The sequence below is a fragment of the Lolium perenne genome, chromosome 5, assembly GCF_019359855.2.
Source record: "Lolium perenne isolate Kyuss_39 chromosome 5, Kyuss_2.0, whole genome shotgun sequence".
NCBI lineage: Eukaryota > Viridiplantae > Streptophyta > Magnoliopsida > Poales > Poaceae > Lolium > Lolium perenne.
Window position 1 is genome coordinate 158,829,400 of NC_067248.2, and position 22,475 is coordinate 158,851,874.

Genomic DNA, 22,475 nt, shown 5'->3' on the forward strand with positions numbered 1-22,475 from the left:
TGAAGATTATACTGCACATTAATTATGCATGCCAATAAATATTATCAAATTAATTCTTATTTTTCAATCAATGTGGCACCAGATATATTTCACTTATTTTCCGAAGAAGTGCAAATATTACATATTAACTAGATAATACCCAACGCGTTACTGCAGAACGTTTGCTGCAAAGTGTTAAAACAAATGCAACAAAGTAAACTAGTTGAGTAGTTACAAAAAAAATCTAGATTGTAGATTAAAAGTGAAGACACGAAGAAATATTTAATTCATGTTGAATGAGAACCAAAATATTTGAGAGTAATATGAGCGGCTACGTTTCATCTGAAGTAGCATATCTGGTTTTACTCGTATAAATAAAGAAAATGGACATTTTTTTACATGAGATTGTGAGAATCAGACAGTGAAGCTCGATCACTATTATATTCCTTTCTAAAAAAGTAGTAATTAATCTACCACGTAAAATGGATTAATAGCTTGGGAACAGATCTCCTACAAAAGAAATTTCATAAATCCCACGACCAGCATATAGGATGAACCACATAGATGATTGGATCCTATTCCCTGGACACTCAACGGGGACTTTATATGTGATAAATATGGTGACACGGAATATATGCTTTCACCATTTGTGGCTTCTCTCCCCTCTACTTGCAAACAGTACTGTTAAATTGAAGCTATTTTTTCCTAGATTTCGAGGTTTCTCTCTGACCTAGCACCTTGCAAAGAGAAGTGCAAAGACTGGGAAAAAATAACACATCAGACATGAGCAGCTCGTGAGTGGAAGTTGCAGGCCGAGGAGAAGCCGAAGGCAATGGTGCAAAAATTACAATAACGATCAATCTGAATTATAGTGATGAGTACTGCTGTATGGAGATGAGAAGCAGGGAAGTAATAATTTGATCCACAACAAAATAACATATGTATACTCGATATATCCCAGAAGCATGAGAAAATCTCGTAGTTAACAAAATCATGCTAATCCTAGAAGCACTTACATGGTTGCAGCAGGTGGCAACTTATCACCTGATAAATAAATGCAAAGGTAGATGCGACTATTGAAACTGACAGACTATCCAAGTTCCCTTACTTTGTTGTCTCCTTGTGTATGGTAGTTGATGAACCAAGCAGAGTAGTATGTGTTCTAAGCAAGGAAAACCTCAAGAAAGAGCAAATCAGCAAACACTCGAGGTGCAAGATTTAAGCAAAATAGATTAGGAGATAGAGGCAAACCTGGAAACAACGAAGTATGGGCTGGTAGGCTGGGAGGAATTTTAGGAGCAGATAAATGTTGCTGAAGACGCTGGCCAGGAGGAGTCAGCTATGTTGCAGCGGTCGAGAAATCATCACCAAATACGGGATGAAGCGGCAGGAGATGCCACAACCACACATGAGAGATCCTCGAAGGAGTGAATCTTCGGAAAGAAAATGTTCTAGCTGCTTGATCTCAATTGTTGGCCAATAGAACGAAGACGTAATGGAAACGAAAGGGAGAGTGGGGATATATAATGTGATCAGCTGAAGGAGAAAGGACGGACATTAAGTGTTAGTCGGTGGATATTAAAGGAAGAATTCGTGGAGGGGAGGGAGGAAAACCGCCGCGGTCGAGATTGGGTGAAGAGGAAGCGTCAATGGCTGCTCGTCGATGGAGAGCCGCCAGCCAATAACAACGAAGAAGGAAAACATTGTTGGGCCGGATTCTTCCATTAAATGGGCATAAAAAATGTTGTTGTTATGAGCTGTATATGGGCTCCAGTTGTGGGCTGTAAGGTTTCTTAAGATGACGGACTGAATGGTTGTGTTTGTCTTGCTCATCAGCCAGACGAAGACTAGTTCATAGTTTTTCCCTCTGGTTAGGGTTTTTGTATCTCTCCTGGCGACGCCGTGGTTGAGCACTTTTTCCGATCTACCGCCTGTCCGCTGTCTGCTTTCGTTCTCGGGCTGTTCAAGGGGCGATCCTAGATTGCTGCCCGGCCTTGGTTCGTAGGTGACCGGAGGGAAGTAGGTTCGGGCTGATCAAGGGGAAACTCTAGATTGTCTGATTCCGATCATGGCGACAGATCTGGTCCAAGAGATAACTGGAGGCAAAGAGGTTGGAGTTGAGGCAATGATGAAAAAGCTTGGGATCTCTGAAGATGATCTGGATGATGTGGTGTTTGAAGAGGAGGGGCCGCCGGCCTGGGACCTTGCACAGGATGTGAAGACCCGAACGCTCGAGGAAAATCTATACACGTTCCAGTTTGCATGTCTGGGGGATTGGGAGAAAGTAATGGAGGGAGGGCCATGGAGTTTCCGAGGCAACCCTGTACTAATTGAGAAGTATGATGGGTTCACAAAGCCGTCATCTATTGAGCTGCACAAATTTGATATTTGGATTCAGATCCATGATCTTCCAATGGGCTACGCGCCGATGCTCAAGTCTCTGGCTTCGAAGGTGGGACAGTTCATTGTTTCTGAAGGTTGCTCTAATGACTGTGAAGGCAATTTCTATCGGGTGAGAGTAAAGCTGGACGTAAGAAAGCCGCTGAAGATAGTAGTGTCCATCGTTCGCGAAGGCAAACGTGATCTGTTTCTGGTAAAGTATGAGAAGTTGCCTAACTGGTGTCAGGTTTGTGGGCATCTTGGACATGAGTACGAAGAGCATGGCGATGGCATTCACCCTCCTCAAGCTTTAGTATTCAAGGATTTGCGCTCTACCTGGAGTTTGCGTACTAGTGGCAGGCCAAATAGGGGAAGAGGGCGTGGTCGTGGAACTGGGAGAAGTGACTTTGGTCAAGCTAGGGGAGGTCGTTCAGGACCCCCTGAATTCAACTCTGAGATGAGGATGTGGACATGTTAGGGGATGAGTCTGAGGGAGGCAAAACAAGAGGCGCTTCAAGCTTAGAGGATGGTGTCATAAAACCACCGCTTCCGTGCATGGAGCGTGCTATCATTCCTATTGAGAAGGGAACTATGGTGGGAGCAATGGTCAATCAGTTTGAACCACTTGCTCCACCAAGCCCAAATCCTGTGAGAGACCCAAAGAGGAAGAAGACTGATGAAGAAGAAGTAAACAATGGCGCATTGGCGGGCTCCGCTCCGGGGCACCGCCAAGCCCAATGAGTCTCTTCAGCGTGAACTGTCGAGGAGCGGGCAATGCCTCGACAGTCAGAGAGCTACGTGATTTTGTAATAAAGTTTGCACCGTCAATCTTTTGTATTCTTGAAACTCAAATAAGTAAGGCTAGAGCTGAGTCTTTAGCTGGTACATTAGGCTATGATAGAGCTTATGCCGTTGGCAGTAGTGGAAGGAGTGGAGGCTTATGTTTATTTTGGAACAATGAAATAAAAGTTTATATATTAGGCTACTCTCAGTATCATATTGATGCTTCTATCCAGGGAATTGGAGACAGCACGTGGAGATTAACAAGTGTGTATGGGGAGGCTAAAACCCAAGAAAGATTCAAGACGTGGGATATGTTAAAGGACATAAGCACCACAAGCATGTTACCTTGGCTTTGTATAGGGGATTTCAATGAGGTGCTCCGGCCCGATGAACACGAGGGAATTGGGCATCGAAGCCAAGCACAGATTCAGGGATTCCGAGATGCGGTGGATATTTGTGAGCTAATTGATCTTGGTTTCAAGGGCCATTTTTGGACTTGGGAGAAAAAGTAACAGGAGGTTCTTACACGCGTGTTCGTCTGGATCGTGCATTAGGCTCGACGGAGTGGAGCGCTCAGTTTCATCTAGCATGTGTAAGTCATCTGGAGGTGGCCACTTCTGATCATTCAGCTCTACTTTTCAAACTGTCTAAACGAACACCAGTTCAGGACATCAATTTCGTTACGAAACGATGTGGGATACACACGCAGAGCTGAAATCAACGGTGATCTCTGGTTGGACTGAGGACGATCCTGCACATTCAGTCCATGATGTCTGTAAAAAATTATTGTCTCTATCTGATGGACTGGGTAAGTGGGGGAGAGATACTTTTGGAAGTGTCCGAAAAAAAAACTAAAAGCTGATCTTGAGGTAATGAGAAGTCTACCAGGGCGTGTTGGTCCTAGCCATGCTGAGATAAAAACAAGTGAGAGGTTGGTTGAACTCTTTCATCGGGAGGAGATAATGTGGCGCCAGAGATCGAGAATTGAGTGGCTGTCTGCGGGATACAAAAATACTAAATTCTTTCATCAGCGGGCCAGTATGAGAAGGAGGAAGAACTTGATTAAAACATTAACATGTGCTGATGGCCGGATCACTGAGGAAAAAGGGGAGATGCAGAATATGGCTTACAATTTTTACAGAACCTTTATACTTCAGAGGGCGTCCAAAACATGAATGAAGTTCTAGATCATGTGCCTAGGAAGGTAAATGCGGAGATGAATGCAATCTTAACAGCACCTTATGAGCTAGCTGAGGTTAAAACAGCGTTGTTCCAAATGTTTCCAACCAAAGCACCTGGACCCGATGGTTTTCTGGCTCATTTCTTTCAGCGACACTGGGATGTGTGTGGTGAAGAAGTTAGTAAAGCAGTCCTCAGGATAGTACAAGGTAATGAATCAGCGGCATGCATAAATGATACCATATTGGTCTCTATTCCTAAGGTGAAGAGCCCAACTCTCCTATCTCAGTTCAGACCAATTGGTCTATGTAATGTCCTTTATAAGATCGCTTCAAAGATTTTGGCAAACCGTCTTAAGCAGATTCTTCCAGATATTGTCTCTGAGGAGCAATCAGCCTTTGTCCCGGGGAGGCTTATAACTGACAACATAATTGCGGAATATGAGTGCCTACATTTTATGAAAAGAAATAGGTCAAAAGGAAATAGTACTTGTGCTCTAAAGCTTGATATGATGAAAGCATATGATAGAGTAGAGTGGAGTTATCCCGAGGCAATAATGCAGAAGTTGGGTTTTGCCCGGAACTGGATAGAGGTTGTCATGGGAATGGTAAAATCTGTTTCTTTCTCAGTTCTTTTCAATGGCAACAAACTAGAGGAATTCAAACCATCAAGGGGGATAAGACAGGGGGACCCTATTTCACCCTATCTTTTCTTGTTAGCAGCAGAGGGCCTTTCGTGCCTTTTAAAATCAAGTGATCAGTCATCGCAGCTCGGCGGTATCAAAGTGGCTACAACTGCTCCGGTAGTGAGCCACTTGTTATTTGCGGATGACAGCCTACTGTTCTTCAAGGGAAGTAGAGAGGGAGCGGAAGCAGTGTCGAACCTGTTGGAAACCTACTGTAGTGCCTCAGGACAGAGGATAAATAAGGAGAAATCATCTACTTTCTTCAATAAGGGTTGTCCACAACCGAGAAGGAATTTGGTGAAAGGCATTCTGGATGTTGGGACGGAATCTTTGAATGAGAGGTAGTTGGGTATGCCTACAGATGTTGGAAGCTCAAAGTCTGGTACCTTCAAATTTCTTAAGGACCGCGTTTGGGGCAAAGTAAAGGGATGGCTGGAAAAAATTCTATCGTCAGGTGGGAAGGATGTGCTTATCAAATCGGTGGCACAAGCCATCCCAGTTTACTCCATGTATTGTTTCCGACTACCAAGGGGCCTATGTGACCATATAAACTCTCTAATCTGACAATTTTGGTGGGGTAGTACTAAAGATAAAAAGAAGGCCAATTGGGTGTCCTGGGAGGTCATGACTCGACCAAAGTTTTTAGGAGGTTTGGGGTTCAGAGATTTGGAACTCTTCAATTTAGCTCTTTTGGCTCGCCAAGCATGGAGAGTTCTCGAAGAGCCTATGTCATTAAGTGCAAGAATTCTAAAGGCTGCTTACTTCCCCAACTCAACTATACTGGAAGCTACTCTTGGATCTCATCCATCACAGATTTGGCGGGCAATTCTTGATGGCTGATATGTCTCCAACGTATCTATAGTTTCTTATGTTCCATGCTAGTTTTATGACAATACCTACTTGTTTTATTCACACTTTATAATGTTTTTATGCATTTTTTGGGACTAACCTATTAACAAGATGCCACAGTGCCAGTTCCTGTTTTCTGCTGTTTTTGATTTCAGAAAAGTTGTTTTACAAATATTCTCGGAATTGGACGAAACAAAAGCCCACGACCCTATTTTCCACGGAGTATTCCAGAAGACCGAAGAGGAGTCCAGGAAGGCCAGCAGGGGGCCCTCCCCATATGGGGAGGGAGCCCCCTGACTCCCCCGACGCTGCCCCTTCGCCTATTTATTCCTTCGTCCCCGAAAATCCTAGTACCGAGAGCCAAAATACCAGAACAGTTCCAGAGACGCCGCCGCCGTCAACCCTAACTCGGGGGGTTCAGAAGATCTCCTCCGGCACCCTGCCGGAGAGGGGAATCATCACCGGAGGGCTCTACATCACCATGCCCGCCTCCGGACTGATGCGTGAGTAGTTCATCCTTGGACTATGGGTCCATAGCAGTAGCTAGATGGTTGTCTTCTCCTATTGTGCCATCATGTTTAGATCTTGTGAGCTGCCTATCATGATCAAGATCATCTATTTGTAATGCTACATGTTGTGTTTGTTGGGATCCGATGAATATGGAATACTATGTCAAGTTGATTATTGATCTATCATATATGTGTTGTTTATGATCTTGCATGCTCTCCGTTGCTAGTAGAGGCTCTGGCCAAGTTGATACTTGTAACTCCAAGAGGGAGTATTTATGCTAGATAGTGGGTTCATGTCTCCATTGAATCTGGGGGAGTGACAGCAACCCCTAAGGTTGTGGATGTGCTGTTGCCACTAGGGATAAAACATCAATGCTTTGTCTAAGGATATTTGTATTGTTTACATTACGCACGGTACTTAATACAATTGTCTGTTGCTTCCAACTTAATACTGGAAGGGGTGCGGATGCTAACCCGAAGGTGGACTTTTTAGGCATAGATGCATGCTGGATGGCGGTCTATGTTCTTTGTCGTAATGCCCTAAGTAAATCTCATAGTAGTCATCATGATATGTATGTGCATTGTTATGCCCTCTTTATTTTTCAATTGCCCAACTGTAATTTGTTTACCCAACATGTTATTTATCTTATTGGAGAGACACCACTAGTGAACCGTGGACCCCGGTCCATTCTTTTACATCTGAAATACAACCTACTGCAATCATTGTTCTCTTTTGTTTTCTGCAAGCAAACATCATTTTCCACACCATATGTTTAATCCTTTGTTTCCAGCAAGCCGGTGAGATTGACAACCTCACTGTTAAGTTGGGGCAAAGTAGTTTGATTGTGTTATGCAGGTTCCACGTTGGCACCGGAATCCCTGGTGTTGCGCCGCACTACACTCCTTCACCAACAACCTTCACGTGATCTTTATCTCCTACTAGTTCGATAACCTTGGTTTCTTATTGAGGGAAAACTCGCTGTTGTACTCATCATACCTTCCTCTTGGGGTTCCCAACGGACGTATGCTTTACCGTCACAAGCAGCTACTTTTCTGGCGTCGTTACCGGGGAGGTCAAGACACGCTGCAAGGGGAGTCTCTCACACCCAATCTCTTTACTTTGTTTATTGTCTTGCTTTATTTTATTTTCTGTCTTGTTTGCTTTCTTTATATCAAAAACACACAAAAATTAGTTACTTGTTTTACTTTATTTAATTCGGTTTTGCTTTATTTATTTTTATTATTGCTAAAATGAGTAGTCCTGAAGTTGAAGTTCGTTCGTTTAAGCAACAAGGGGGAGAAAGTTTTAAAGATGCTTGGTATAGAATTAGTGATGCTCATCATAGGTGCACTAAGAAACACTCCACTATTATCCTCCTTAGGAACTTTTATGTTGGTATCTCTAGCTGGAATAGGTATGTTCTTGATACTCTTACAGGGAGTAATTTCCTAGGTACTCCTGCTTTAGAAGCTAGTTACATCATTGAGAGTCTAGTTGGAATACCACCTATTAATGAAGCTAAAACTGAAATCTCTCTTGAGGATGTCATGAAAAAGTTGGAGGCCATAGAGAAAAATCTTCCAAGTGTTGAGACTAAATTGGGAATATTACTTGATAATACTGATAAACTTGATAAATCCCTAGGAGGAATTAATGAAAGAATTGATGTCTTAGAAACTTGTGCTATCCATGATAATCAAACCCATAGGATTGGTGAACTTGAAGAAGCTATGGGAACCTTGGGTTCAACTTTTTCTTCTCTTAAGTTTAAGGAGAAAGCTTATGTGGGTAAGGAGCAAAAGTTCATGTATGTCCCTAAGATGCCAAAGACAAAGAATCATTATGAGCTTAAAATTGATAAAACCCTTAGTACCACTATGGGAAATTTAGATAATGGAGCATCTAAGATACCTTTTGCAACAAGTTGTGTTTTTAAGGAAAATTATGATGTTGATGCTTCTTCTCTTGATGTTACTTGATTTTCACTTTCTGCGCCTAGCTGAAAGGCGTTAAAGAAAAGCGCTTATGGGAGACAACCCATTATTTTATTTCTGCAATTTTTGTTTTATATTTGAGTCAAGGTGCTTGTTACTACTGTAGCAATACCTTTTTATCTTTATTTTCTTGCATTGTTGTGCCAAGTAAAGTCTTTGATAGAAAGTTGATACTAGATTTGGATTTCTGCGCAGAAACAGATTTTTTAGCTGTCACGAATTTGAGCTTTTCTCCCTGTAGAAAAATCTAAAAATTCTGAAAAAATTCATGAGTAATCCTCAGGTATCAGATATGTACGCAACTTTCATTCAACTGGAGCTTTTCCATCTGAGCATGTTAAGTGCCTCGAAAAAATTCGTCTTTAAGGACTGTTCTGTTTTTGACAGATTCTGCCTTTTATTTCGCATTACCTCTTTTACTGTGTTTGAGTGGATTTCTTTGCTCCATTAAATTTCAGTAGCCTGGGGTAACGTCCAGAAGTGTTGGGAATGATTGTGTCCTTGCTGAACATGTGAATTTTTGATTATGCACTAACCCTCTAATCAGATTGCTTTGAGTTTGATGTGAAGGAAGTTTTCAAGGATCAAGAGAGGAGGATGATATAATATGATCAAGAAGAGTGAAAAGTCTAAGCTTGGGGATGCCCCCGTGGTTCATACCTGCATATTTCAAGAAGACTCAAGCGTCTAAGCTTGGGGATGCCCAAGGCACCCCCTTCTTCATCAAACTTATCAGGTCACCTCTAGTGAAACTATATTTTAATTCCGTCACATCTTATGTGCTTTACTTGGAGCGTCCATGTGTTTTTATTCTCGTTTTGTTATTTTAGTTTTCTGAATAAATCGGATCCTAACATGCTTGTGTGGGAGAGAGACACGCTCCGCTTTTTCATTTGAACACTTGTGTTCTTCGTTTTATTTTTCATGTTCATGGCGAAAGCTGAAAGCCGCAGCACTTATTGTTATTTGGTTGGAAACAGAAAATGTTGCATGTGGTAGTTGGTATATTGTCTTGAATAATTTGATACTTGAAAATTGTTTTGAACTCTCAAGTAGATCATGTTTAAGCTCTTGCATCATGTAGTTTAAACCTATTAGTGGAGAACTACCGTAGAGCTTGTTGAAATTTGGTTTGCATGATTGGTCTCTCTAAGGTCTAGATATTTTCTGGTAAAGTGTTTGAGCAACAAGGAAGAGAGTGTAGAGTCCTATAATGCTTGCAATATGTTCTTATGTAAGTTTTGTTGTACCGGTTTATACTTGTGTTTGCTTCAAACAACCTTGCGAGCCAAAGCCTTGTACTGAGAGGGAATGCTTCTCGTGCATCCAAAACCTTGAGCCAAAACCTATGCCATTTGTGTCCACCATAACTACCTACTATGTGGTATTTTTCTGCCATTCCAAGTACATACTTCATGTGCTACCTTTAAACAATTCAAAACTTTATTACTCCTTATTTGTGTCAATGTTTTATAGCTCATGAGGAAGTATGTGGTGTTTTATCTTTCAATCTTGTTGGGCAGACTTTCACCAATGGACTAGTGGCATATAGATCCGCTTATCCAATAATTTTGGAAAAAGAGCTGGCAACGGGGTGCCCAGCCCCAATTAATTAACTTTTATTAATAATTCTCTTCACATGTTTTGCCCTGATTTATCAGTAAGCAACTTAATTTTGCAATAGACACTCCTCCATGGTATGTCAAATGTTGGAAGGCACCCGAGGATTCGGTTAGCCATGGCTTGTGAAAGCAAAAGGTTGGGAGGAGTGTCATCTATAAATAAAACTAAAATACATGCATGTGTAAACAAAAGAGAAGAGGGATGATCTACCTTGCTGGTAGAGATAACGTCCTTCATGGGAGCCGCTCTTTGAAAGTTTGTTTGACAAGGGGGTTAGAGTGCCCACTACCATTCGTTGACAACAACAAACACCTCTCAAAACTTTATTTTTATGCTCTCTATATGATTTCAAAACTTGAAAAGCTCTAGCACATGATTTAATCCCTGCTTCCCTCTGCGAAGGGCCTTTCTTTTACTTTATGTTGTGTCAGTTTACCTGCTCCTTTCTATCTTAGAAGCAAACACTTGTGTCAACTGTGTGCATTGATTCTTACATGCTTGCTTATTGCACTTATTATATTACTTTGTGTTGACAATTATCCATAAGATATGCATGTTGAAGTTGAAAGCAATTGCTGAAACTTAAATCTTCCTTTGTGTTGCTTCAAAACCTTTTATCAAGAATCTATTGTTTTATGAGTTAACTCTTATGCAAGACTTTTTGATGCTTGTCTTGAAAGTACTATTCATGAAAAGTTTTTGCTATATGATTCAGTTGTTTAGTCATTATCTTTTTGTTAGCAAACTATAGACCATTGCTTTGAGTCACTTCATTCATCTCATATGCTTTACAATAGTATTGATCAAGATTATGTTGGTAGCATGTCACTTCAGAAATTATTCTTTTTATCGTTTACCTACTAGAGGGCGAGTAGGAACTAAGCTTGGGGATGCTTGATACGTCTCCAACGTATCTATAATTTCTTATGTTCCGTGCTAGTTTTATGACAATACCTACATGTTTTATTCACACTTTATAATGTTTTTATGCATTTTCTGGGACTAACCTATTAAAAAGATGCCACAGTGCCAGTTCCTGTTTTCTGCTATTTTTGATTTCAGAAAAGTTGTTTTACAAATATTCTCGGAATTGGACTAAACAAAAGCCCACGGCCCTATTTTCCACGGAGTATTCCAGAAGACCGAAGAGTAGTCGAGGAAGGCCAGAAGGGGGCCCTCCCCATATGGCGGCGCGGGGGCCCCACTACCGCGCCGTGACGTGGGGAGGGAGCCCCTGGCTCCCCCGACGCTTCCCCTTCGCCTATTTATTCCTTCGTCCCCGAAAACCCTAGTACCGAGAGCCAAAATACCAGAACAGTTCCAGAGACGCCGCCGCCATCAACCCTAACTCGGGGGGTTCAGAAGATCTCCTCCGGCACCCTACCGGAGAGGGGAATCATCACCGGAGGGCTCTACATCACCATGCCCGCCTCCGGACTGATGCGTGAGTAGTTCATCCTTGGACTATGGGTCCATAGAAGTAGCTAGATGGTTGTCTTCTCCTATTGTGCCATCATGTTTAGATCTTGTGAGCTGCCTATCATGATCAAGATCATCTATTTGTAATGCTACATGTTGTGTTTGTTGGGATCCGATGAATATGGAATACTATGTCAAGTTGATTATTGATCTATCATATATGTGTTGTTTATGATCTTGCATGCTCTCTGTTGCTAGTAGAGGCTCTGGCCAAGTTGATACTTGTAACTCCAAGAGGGAGTATTTATGCTAGATAGTGGGTTCATGTCTCCATTGAATCTGGGGGAGTGACAGCAACCCCTAAGGTTGTCGATGTGTTGTTGCCACTAGGGATAAAACATCAATGCTTTGTCTAAGGATATTTGTATTGTTTACATTACGCACAGTACTTAATGCAATTGTCTGTTGCTTGCAACTTAATACTGGAAGGGGTGCCGATGTTAACCCGAAGGTGGACTTTCTAGGCATAGAGGCATGCTGGATGGCGGTCTATGTTCTTTGTAGTAATGCCCTAAGTAAATCTCATAGTAGTCATCATGATATGTATGTGCATTGTTATGCCCTCTCTATTTGTCAATTGCCCAACTGTAATTTGTTTACCCAACATGTTATTTATCTTATTGGAGAGGCACCACTAGTGAACTGTGGACCCCGGTCCATTCTTTTACATCTGAAATACAACCTACTGCAATCATTGTTCTCTTTTGTTTTCTGCAAGGAAACATCATTTTCCACACTATACATTTAATCCTTTGTTTTCAGCAAGCCGGTGAGATTGACAACCTCACTGTTAAGTTGGGGCAAAGTAGTTTGATTGTGTTGTGCAAGTTCCACGTTGGCATCGGAATCCCTGGTGTTGCGCCGCATGATACATCCATTTTGCATCACTATTTTATATCATAATTTACCTTTATTCATTGATATATTTCATATTTAGAGATGATACTTATGTTATTTCACCTATTTTGCATGTTTCATGATTATTGGAGAATTACTCACCGGAGTCAGAATTCTGCTCGAAAAAGCACCGTCAGGATACAATATTTCTGAAGATCAACAATTGACGGAAAATATACCGAAGCTCCTATTTTCCAAATGACGGAGCCAGCCAAAAGGGGAGGCCGAGGAGGGCCGCCATGGGCCCTCCCCATGGGCCGGCGCGGCCACCGATGTCGGCGCGCCGCCACGTGGGGACGGGGCCCACGACCCCCTCGGCCATCGCCCTTTCACGTACTTCATCTCCCAGAAACCCTAAGGTGCGGGGGAACATCGAGGATAGTCATCGCCGCCTCCTCGAGGCGGAAAACACCAGAGAGAAAAGAGCTCTCCGGCAGGCAGAAATCTGCTGGGGAAATTCCCTCCCAAAGGGGGGGAAATCGTTGCCATTGTCACCGTCATCGAGCTGGACTTCATTGGGATCATCATCATCATCTCCACCACCGACACCGTCATCTCCACCGCTGCACCTCGTCTCCGCTGTAACATCTAGGGTTGAATCTTGAGTATTTCATAGGGGAAACTCTCCCAGTGTTGATTACTCCTTGTTATTGATGCTATTGAGTGAAACCGTTGAATCAAGGTTTATGTTCAGATTTTTATCCATCATCATATCACGTCTGATCATGTTCCATATGATGTCTTGTGAGTAGTTCGTTTAGTTCTTGAGGACATGGGTGAAGTCTAAATGTTAGTAGTGAACTATGTTGAGTATTATTTAATGGTTTGATATTTAAGTTGTGGTGTTATTCTTCTAGTGGTGTCATGTGAACGTCGACTACATGACACTTCACATTTATGGGCCTAGGGGAATGCATCTTGTATTCGTTTGCTAATTGTGGGGTTGCCGGAGTGACAGCAACCTGAACCCCCGTTGGTATATCGATGCATGAGGAATAGCAGGATCTCAGAGTTTAAGGCTGTGGTTAGATTTATCTTAATTACTTTCTTGTATTTGCGGATGCTTGCAAGGGGTTTAGTCACAAGTATGTATTAGTCCTAGGAAGGGCGGTGCATTAGCATAGGTTCACCCACACAATACTTATACAAACAATGAAGATTAATCAACTATATGAAGCGAAAGCACTAGACTTAATTCCCGTGTGTCCTCAAGAACGTTTGGTCATCATAAGTAAACAAACCGGCTTGTCCTTTGTGCTAAAAAGGACTGGGCCACTTGCTGCAATTATTATTCTCGCATTTTACTTACTTGTATTTTATTTATCTACTATATGATACGTCTCCAACGTATCTATAATTTATTATGTTCCATGCTACTTTTATGATGATACTCACATGTTTTATACGCACTTTATGTCATTATTATGCATTTTCCGGAACTAACCTATTAACAAGATGCCACAGTGCCAATTCCTGTTTTCTGTTGTTTTTGGTTCCAGAAAGGCGCTTCGGGCAATATTCTCGGAATTCGACGAAACGAAAGCCCAAGGCCTTATTTTCCCCGGAAAGTTCCAGAACACCGAAGGAGAGCCGGAGGAGGGCCAAGGGTGACCCACACCATAGGGGGCGCGGGTCCCACCCTGGTCACGCCGCCATGTGGTGAGGGGGGCCTGTTGCCCCTCCGACTCCGCCTCTTTGCCTATAAAGTCCCTCGTGACCTAAAAAGTCGACACCAATTGACGAAACTCCAGAAAGACTCCAGGGACGCCGCCGCCATCGCGAAACTCCGTTTCGGGGGACAGAAGTCTCTGTTCTGGCACGCCGCCGGGACGGGGAATTGCCCCCGGAGTCATCTCCATCGACACCACCGCCATCTTCATCTCCATTGTTGTCTCCCATGATGAGGAGGGAGTAGTTCTCCCCCGAGGCTGATGGCTCTACCGGTAGCTATGTGGTTCATCTCTCTCTCCCATGTACTTCAATACAATGATCTCATGAGCTGCCTTACATGATTGAGATCCATATGATGAGCTTTGTAATCTAGATGTCGTTATGCTATTCAAAGTGGATTTTACTTATGTGATCTCCGGAGACTCCTTGTCCCACGTGTGTAAAGGTGACAGTGTGTGCACCGTGTGGGTCTCTTAGGCTATATTTCACAGAATACTTGTTCACTGGGTTATGATTTGAGTTGGATGTCTCTATGAAATTGTGGTGTGTTAGTACCTCCTATGAATGCTCACAGTGACAATGTGGGGTGTTTATTAGTACTTGGGAATACATCTTTAAGGTTTGCTTTTGCAGCCCTACACGGTGAATTAGTGTTCGTTATCCTGCCAGAGAGTAATTCAGAATATCATAGTGAAGTGCTTATATTTATATTCCTTTATGATATCATTGTTGAGAGTGTCCACTAGTGAAAGTATGATCCCTAGGCCTTATTTCTAAGCATTGAAACACCATTTCCAACAAGTTCTGTTACATGTTCGCTTGCTACCATTTATATTTCAGATTGCAATTACTAATTACAATCATCCATATTACTTGTATTTCACTATCTCTTCGCCGAACTAGTGCACCTATACATCTGACAAGTGTATTAGGTGTGTTGGGGACACAAGAGACTTCTTGTATCGTAATTGCAGGGTTGCTTGAGAGGGATATCTTTGACCTCTACCTCCCTGAGTTCGATAAACCTTGGGTGATTCACTTAAGGGAAACTTGCTGCTGTTCTACAAACCTCTGCTCTTGGAGACCCAACACTGTCTACAGGAATAGAAGCGTGCGTAGACATCACTATATCAAAACCGCCGGAAAACTTGTCTGTGAGCATTTACAGTGAATCCTTAGTCGAAACTGCTTGTCAACACCTTCTGCTCCTCGTTGGGTTCGACACACTTATTTATCGAAAGTACTACGATACACCCCCTATACTTGTGGGTCATCAAGACTATTTTCTGGCGCCGTTGCCGGGGAGTGAAGCGCTATTGGTAAGGAAATTTTTTACTGTATGTGTTGTTTTTATTTCTGCCTGCTGATGACGCGTGAAGCACACATCCGTTGGGAACCCCAAGAGGAAGGTGTGATGCGTACAACAGCAAGTTTCCCTCAGTAAGAAACAAAGGTTTATCGAACCAGTAGGAGATGAAGGCCACGTGAAGGTTGTTGGTGAAGGAGTGTAGTGCGGCGCAACACCAGGGATTCCGGCGCCAACGTGGAACCTGCACAACACAATCAAAATACTTTGCCCCAACTTAACAGTGAGGTTGTCAATCTCACCGGCTTGCTGTAAACAAAGGATTAAACGTATGGTGTGAATGATGTTTGTTTGCAAAGAACAACAGAGAACAATGATTGCAGTAGATTGTATTTCAGATGTAAAAGAATGGACCGGGGTCCACAGTTCACTAGTGGTGTCTCTCCAATAAGATAAATAGCATGTTGGGTGAAGAAATTACAGTTGGGCAATTGACAAATAGAGAGGGCATAACAATGCACATACATATCATGATGACTAATATGAGATTTACTTAGGGCATTACGACAAAGAACATAGACCGATATCCAGCATGCATCTATGCCTAAAAAGTCCACCTTCGGGTTAGCATCCGCACCCCTTCCAGTATTAAGTTGCAAACAACAGACAATTGCATTAAGTACTGTGCGTAATGTAAACAATACAAATATCCTTAGACAAAGCATTGATGTTTTATCCCTAGTGGCAACAACACATTCATAACCTTAGAACTTTCTCACATCCGGTCCTGCATTCAATGGAGGCATGAACCCACTATCGAGCATAAATACCCCCTCTTGGAGTTACAAGTATCAACTTGGCTAGAGCCTATACTAGCAACGGAGAGCATGCAAGATCATAAACAACACATATATGATAGATCAATAATCAACTTGACATAGTATTCCATATTCATCGGTTCCCAACAAACACAACATGTAGCATTACAAATAGATGATCTTGATCATGATAGGCAGCTCACAAGATCTAAACATGATAGCACAAGAGGAGAAGACAACCATCTAGCTACTGCTATGGACCCATAGTCCAAGGATGAACTACTCACGCATCAGTCCGGAGGCGGGCATGGTGATGTAGAGCCCTCCGGTGATGATTCCCCTCTCCGGCAGGGTGCCAGAGGCGATCTCCTGAATCCCCCGAGATGGGATTGGCGGCGGCGGCGTCACAGTAACTTTTCTCATATCGTGGCTCTCGGTACTAGGGTTTTCGTGATGAAGAGATTAAATAGGCGAAGGGGCAGAGTCGGGGGACGCTCGAGGGGCCCACCCCATAAGGCGGCGCGGCCAGGGGTGGGGCCGCGCCCCCTAGGGTGTGGCCGCCTTGTCGCCCCTCTTTGTCTCCTCTTCGGACTTCTGGAAGTCTCTATGGAAAATAAGACCGCGGGCTTTTGTTTTGTCCAATTCCGAGAATACTTCCTGTGTAGGATTTCTGAAACCAAAAACAGCAAAAAACAGGAACTGGCGCTTCGGCATCTTGTTAATAGGTTAGTGCCGGAAAATGCATCAAAATAATATAAAGTGTATATAAAACATGTGAGTATTGTCATAAAACTAGCATGGAACATAAGAAATTATAGATACGTTTGAGATGTATCAAGCATCCCCAAGCTTAGTTCCTACTCACCCTCGAGTAGGTAAACGATAACAAGGATAATTTCTGAAGTGACATGCTGCTATCATAATCTTTATCAATACTATTGTAAAGCATATGAGATGAATGAAATGATTCAAAGCAATGGTAAAGATAATGACTAAACAACTGAATCATATAGCAAAGACTTTTCATGAATAGTACTCTCAAGACAAGCATCAATAAGTCTTGCATAAGAGTTAACTCATAAAGCAATAAATTCTTAATAGAATGTTTTGAAACAACACAAGGGAAGATATAAGTTTCAGCAGTTGCTTTCAACTTCAACATGTATATCTCATGGATAATTGTCAACACAAAGTAATATGATGTGTGCAAATAAGCAAGTATGTAAGAATCAATGCGCACAATTGACACAAGTGTTTGCTTCTAAGATGGAAAGAAGTAGGTAGACTGACTCAACATAAAGTAAAAGAAAGGCCCTTCGCAGAGGGAAGCAGGGATTACTCATGTGCTAGAGCTTTTATTTTGAAAACATGGAAACAATTTTGTCAACGGTAGTAATAATTCATATGTGTTATGCATAAAACATCATATAAGTTGCAAGCCTAATGCATCGAATACCAATAGTGCTCGCACCTTGTCCTAATTAGCTCGGATTTCCATGGATTATCATTGCATTACATATGTTTCAACCAAGTGTCACAAAGGGGTACCTCTATGTCACCTGTACAAAGGTCCAAGGAGATAGATCGCCTTTTATTTCTCGTTTTTGATAGATCTCAACTTGAGGACATCCATACCGGGACAACATAGAAAACATATAATGGACTCCTCTTTAATGCTTAAGCATTCAACAACAGATAATATTCTCTTAAGAGATTGAGGATTAATGTCCAAGCTGAAACTTCCACCATGATGCATGGCTTTGGTTGGCGGCCCAATGTTCTTCTCTAACAATATGCATACTCAAACCATTCAACTCATGGCAAATCACCCTTACTTCAGACAAGACGAACATGCATAGCAACTCACATGATATTCAACAAAAGTGTAAAAGTTGATGGCATCCCCAGAAACGTGGTTACCGCTCAATAAGCAACTTATAAGAAATAAGATACATAAGCGACATATTCTTTACCACAATAGTTTTTAAGCTACTTTCCCATGAGCTATATATTACAAAGACAAGGAATGAAATTTTAAAGGTAGCACGCAAGCAATTTACTTTGGAATGGCAGAGAAATACCACATAGTAGGTAGTTATGGTGGACACAAATGGCATAAGTTTTGGCTCAAGGTTTTGGATAAACGAGAAGCATTCCCTCTCAGTACAAGGCTTTGGCTAGCAAGGTTGTTTGAAGCAAACACAAGTATGAACCGGTACAGTAAAACTTACATAAGAACATACTGCAAGCATTATAAGACTCTACACTGTCTTCCTTGTTGTTCAAACACTTTTACCAGAAAATATCTAGACTTTAGAGAGACCAATCATGCAAACCAAATTTCAACAAGCTCTACAGTAATTCTCCACTAATAGGTTCAAACTACATGATGCAAGAGCTTAAACATGATCTATTTGAGAGCTCAAAAAAATTGCCAAGTATCAAATTATTCAAGATAATATACCAACTACCACATGAAGCACTTTCTGTTTCAAACCAAATAGCAATAAACGAAGCGGTTTTCAACCTTCGCCATGAACATTAAAAGTAAAGCTAAGAACACCAGTGTTCATATGAACAAGCGCAGCGTGTCTTTCTCCCACACAAGGAATGATAGGATCCGATTTTATTCAAACAAAAACAAAAATAAAAACATACAGACGCTCCAAGTAAAGCACATAAGATGTGACGGAATAAAAATATAGTTTCACTAGAGGTGACCTGATAAGTTGTCGATGAAGAAGGGGATGCCTTGGGCATCCCCAAGCTTAGATGCTTGAGTCTTCTTGAAATATGCAGGGATGATCTTCGGGGACATCCCCAAGCTTAGACTTTTCACTCTTCTTGATCGTATTATATCATCCTCCTCTCTTGATCCTTGAAAACTTCCTCCACACCAAACTCAAAACAATCTCATTAGAGGGTTAGTGCATAATAAAAAATTCACATGTTCAGAGAGGACAAAATCATTCCAACACTTCTGGACATTACCCAAGGCTACTGAAATTTAATGGAGCAAAGAAATCCACTCAACACAGTAAAAGATTCAATGTGAAATAAAAGGCAGAATCTGTCAAAACAGAATAGTCCGTAAAGACGATTTTTTAGAGGCACTTAACATGCTCCGATGAAGAAGCTCAAATTGAATGAAAGTTGCGTACATATCTGAGGATTACTCATGAATTTTCGCAGATTTTTCTGAGTTTCCTACATAGAGACCTACTCAAATTCGTGACAGCTAGAAATCTGTTGCTGCGCAGAAATCCAAATCTAGTATCAACCTTACTATCAAAGACTTACCTTGGCACAACAATGCAATAAAGTAAAGATACAAAGGTATTGCTACAGCAGTAACAAGCACCTTGACTCAAATATAAAACAAAAATTTCAGAAGTAAAATAATGGGTTGTCTCCCATAAGCGCTTTTCTTTAACGCCTTTCAGCTAGGCGCAGAAAGTGTAAATCAAGTAACATCAAGAGAAGAAGCATCAACATCATAATTTGTTCTAATAATAGAATCAAAAGGCAACTTCATTATCTTTCTAGGGAAGTGTTCAATACCTTTCTTAAGAGGGAATTGATATTTAATATTTCCTTCTTTCATATCAATAATAGCACCAACAGTTCGAAGAAAGGGTCTTCCCAAAATAATAGGACAAGATGCATTGCATTCAATATCCAAGACAACAAAATCAATGGGGACAAGGTTCTTGTTAACCGTAATGTGAACATTATCAATCCTCCCCAAAGGTTTCTTTATAGAATTATCAGAGAGATTAACATCCAAATAACAATATTTCAATGGTGGCAAGTCAAGCATATCATAAAGTTTCTTAGGCATAACAGAAATACTTGCACCAAGATCACATAAAGCATTACAATCAAAATCATTGACCTTCATTTTAATGATGCTCCCAACCATCTTCTAACTTCCTAGGAATAGAAGCTTTAAGTTTTAATTCCTCTTCTCTAGATTTTATGAGAGCATATGTAATATGGTCTGTAAAGGCCAAGTTTATAGCACTAGCATTAGGACTTCTAGCAAGTTTTTGCAAGAATTTAATAACTTCAGAGATATGACAATTATCAAAATCAAAACCATTATGATCTAAAGCAATGGAATCATTGTCCCCAATATTCTGAAAAATTTCAGCACTCTTATCACAAACAGTTTCAGCAGTTTCAGGCAATTTTGCATGCTTTGTATTAGAGGTAGAAACATTGCCAACACCAATTATTTTACCATTGATAGTAGGAGGTTTAGCAACATGTGAAGCATTAACATTACTAGTGGTGGTGATAGTCCAAACTTTAGCTACATTATTCTCTTTAGCAAGTTTTTCTTCTCTTTCCCACCTAGCATGCAATTCAGCCATCATTCTAATATTGTCATTAATTCGAACTTGGATAGCGTTTGCTGTAGTAAGAATTTTGTTATCATTATCCTCAGGTTTAGCAGCCATTTTATTAATTAAAGAAGCTTGTGACTCGGACATGTATGAGATTCGGTTTTCAGCATTTGAAATCTTAGTTTGCAAACCAGAAATTTCCATATTCAAATTTTCAAGTTGATTCCCTATATTTTTCAACAAGGCAGATTGTTCGTTCATGGTTTTAGTAAACAATTGATTTTGCTCATATTGTGATTGCATAAAGCTCTTAGTAGCTCTTTCAATTTCTAGCATCTTTTCCTCACTAGGCAAAACAGATCTACCATAAGAATTACCACTATTAGAAGGATATGGCATATAGTTGTTGTTACCAAAATTATTCCTATAAGCATTGTTGTTGAAATTACTATTTTTAATGAAGTTCACATCAACATGCTCTTCTTGAGCAACCAATGAAGCTAAAGTAACATTATTAGGATCAACATTAGATCTACCATTAACAAGCATAGACATGATAACATCGATCTTATCACTCAAGGAGGAGGTTTCTTCAACAGAATTTACCTTCTTACCTTGTGGAGTCCTTTCAGTGTGCCATTCAGAGTATTTGATCATCATATCATCAAGAAGCTTTGCCGCGGCACCCAAAGTGATGGACATAAAAGTACCTCCAGCAGCTGAATCCAATAGGTTCCTTGAAGAAAAATTCAATACTGCATAAAAGGTTTGGATGATCATCCAAGTAGTCAGTCCATGGGTAGGGCAATTCTTTACCAAAGATTTCATTCTTTCCCATGCTTGGGAAACATGTTCATTATCCAATTGCTTAAAATTCATTATGCTACTTCTCAAAGATATAATTTTAGCAGGAGGATAATATCTACCAATGAAAGCATCTTTACATTTAGTCCATGAATCAATACTATTCTTAGGCAAAGATAGCAACCAATCTTTAGCTCTTCCTCTTAAGGAGAAAGGAAACAATTTCAGTTTTATAATGTCCCCATCTACATCCTTATACTTTTGCATTTCACAAAGTTCAACAAAATTATTAAGATGGGCAGCAGCATCATCAGTACTAACACCAATGCTCTCTCATAACAAGATTTAGTAAAGCAGGTTTAATTTCATAAAATTCTGCTGTAGTAGCAGGTGGAGCAATAGGTGTGCATATGAAATCATTATTATTTGTGCTAGTGAAGTCACACAACTTAGTGTTCTCAGGAGTACTCATTTTAACAATAAAAATAAACTAAGTAAAACCGAATTAAGTAAACTAAACAAGTAACTAATTTTTTTGTGTTTTTGATATAAAGAAAGTCAAACAAGACAGAAAATAAAATAAAGTAAAGCAAGACAATAAACAAAGTAAAGAGATTGGATGTGAGAGACTCCCCTTGCAGCGTGTCTTGATCTCCCCAGCAACGGCGCTAGAAATTTAGCTTGATGACGCGTGAAGCACACGTCCGTTGGGAACCCCAAGAGGAAGGTGTGATGCGTACAGCAGCAAGTTTCCCTCAGTAAGAAACCAAGGTTTATCGAACCAGTAGGAGATGAAGGCCACGTGAAGGTTGTTGGTGAAGGAGTGTAGTGCGGCGCAACACCAGGGATTCCAGCGCCAACGTGGAACCTGCACAACACAATAAAAATACTTTGCCCCAACTTAACAGTGAGGTTGTCAATCTCACCGGCTTGCTGTAAACAAAGGATTAAACGTATGGTGTGGAGAATGATGTTTGTTTGCAAAGAATAACAAAGAACAATGATTGCAGTAGATTGTATTTCAGATGTAAAAGAATGGACCGGGGTCCACAGTTCACTAGTGGTGTCTCTCCAATAAGATAAATAGCATGTTGGGTGAACAAATTACAGTTGGGCAATTGACAAATAGAGAGGGCATAACAATGCACATACATATCATGATGACTAATA

The 22,475-nt window shown here is 41.1% G+C and overlaps 1 protein-coding gene across 1 annotated transcript in view; it reads right to left on the bottom strand.

The window, feature by feature from the left end:
- LOC127300360 (protein neprosin) overlaps nucleotides 1-22,475 on the bottom strand; it is a 51,011-nt gene that overhangs the window by 5,756 nt on the left and 22,780 nt on the right. The gene's annotated exons all lie outside the window — the stretch shown is intronic.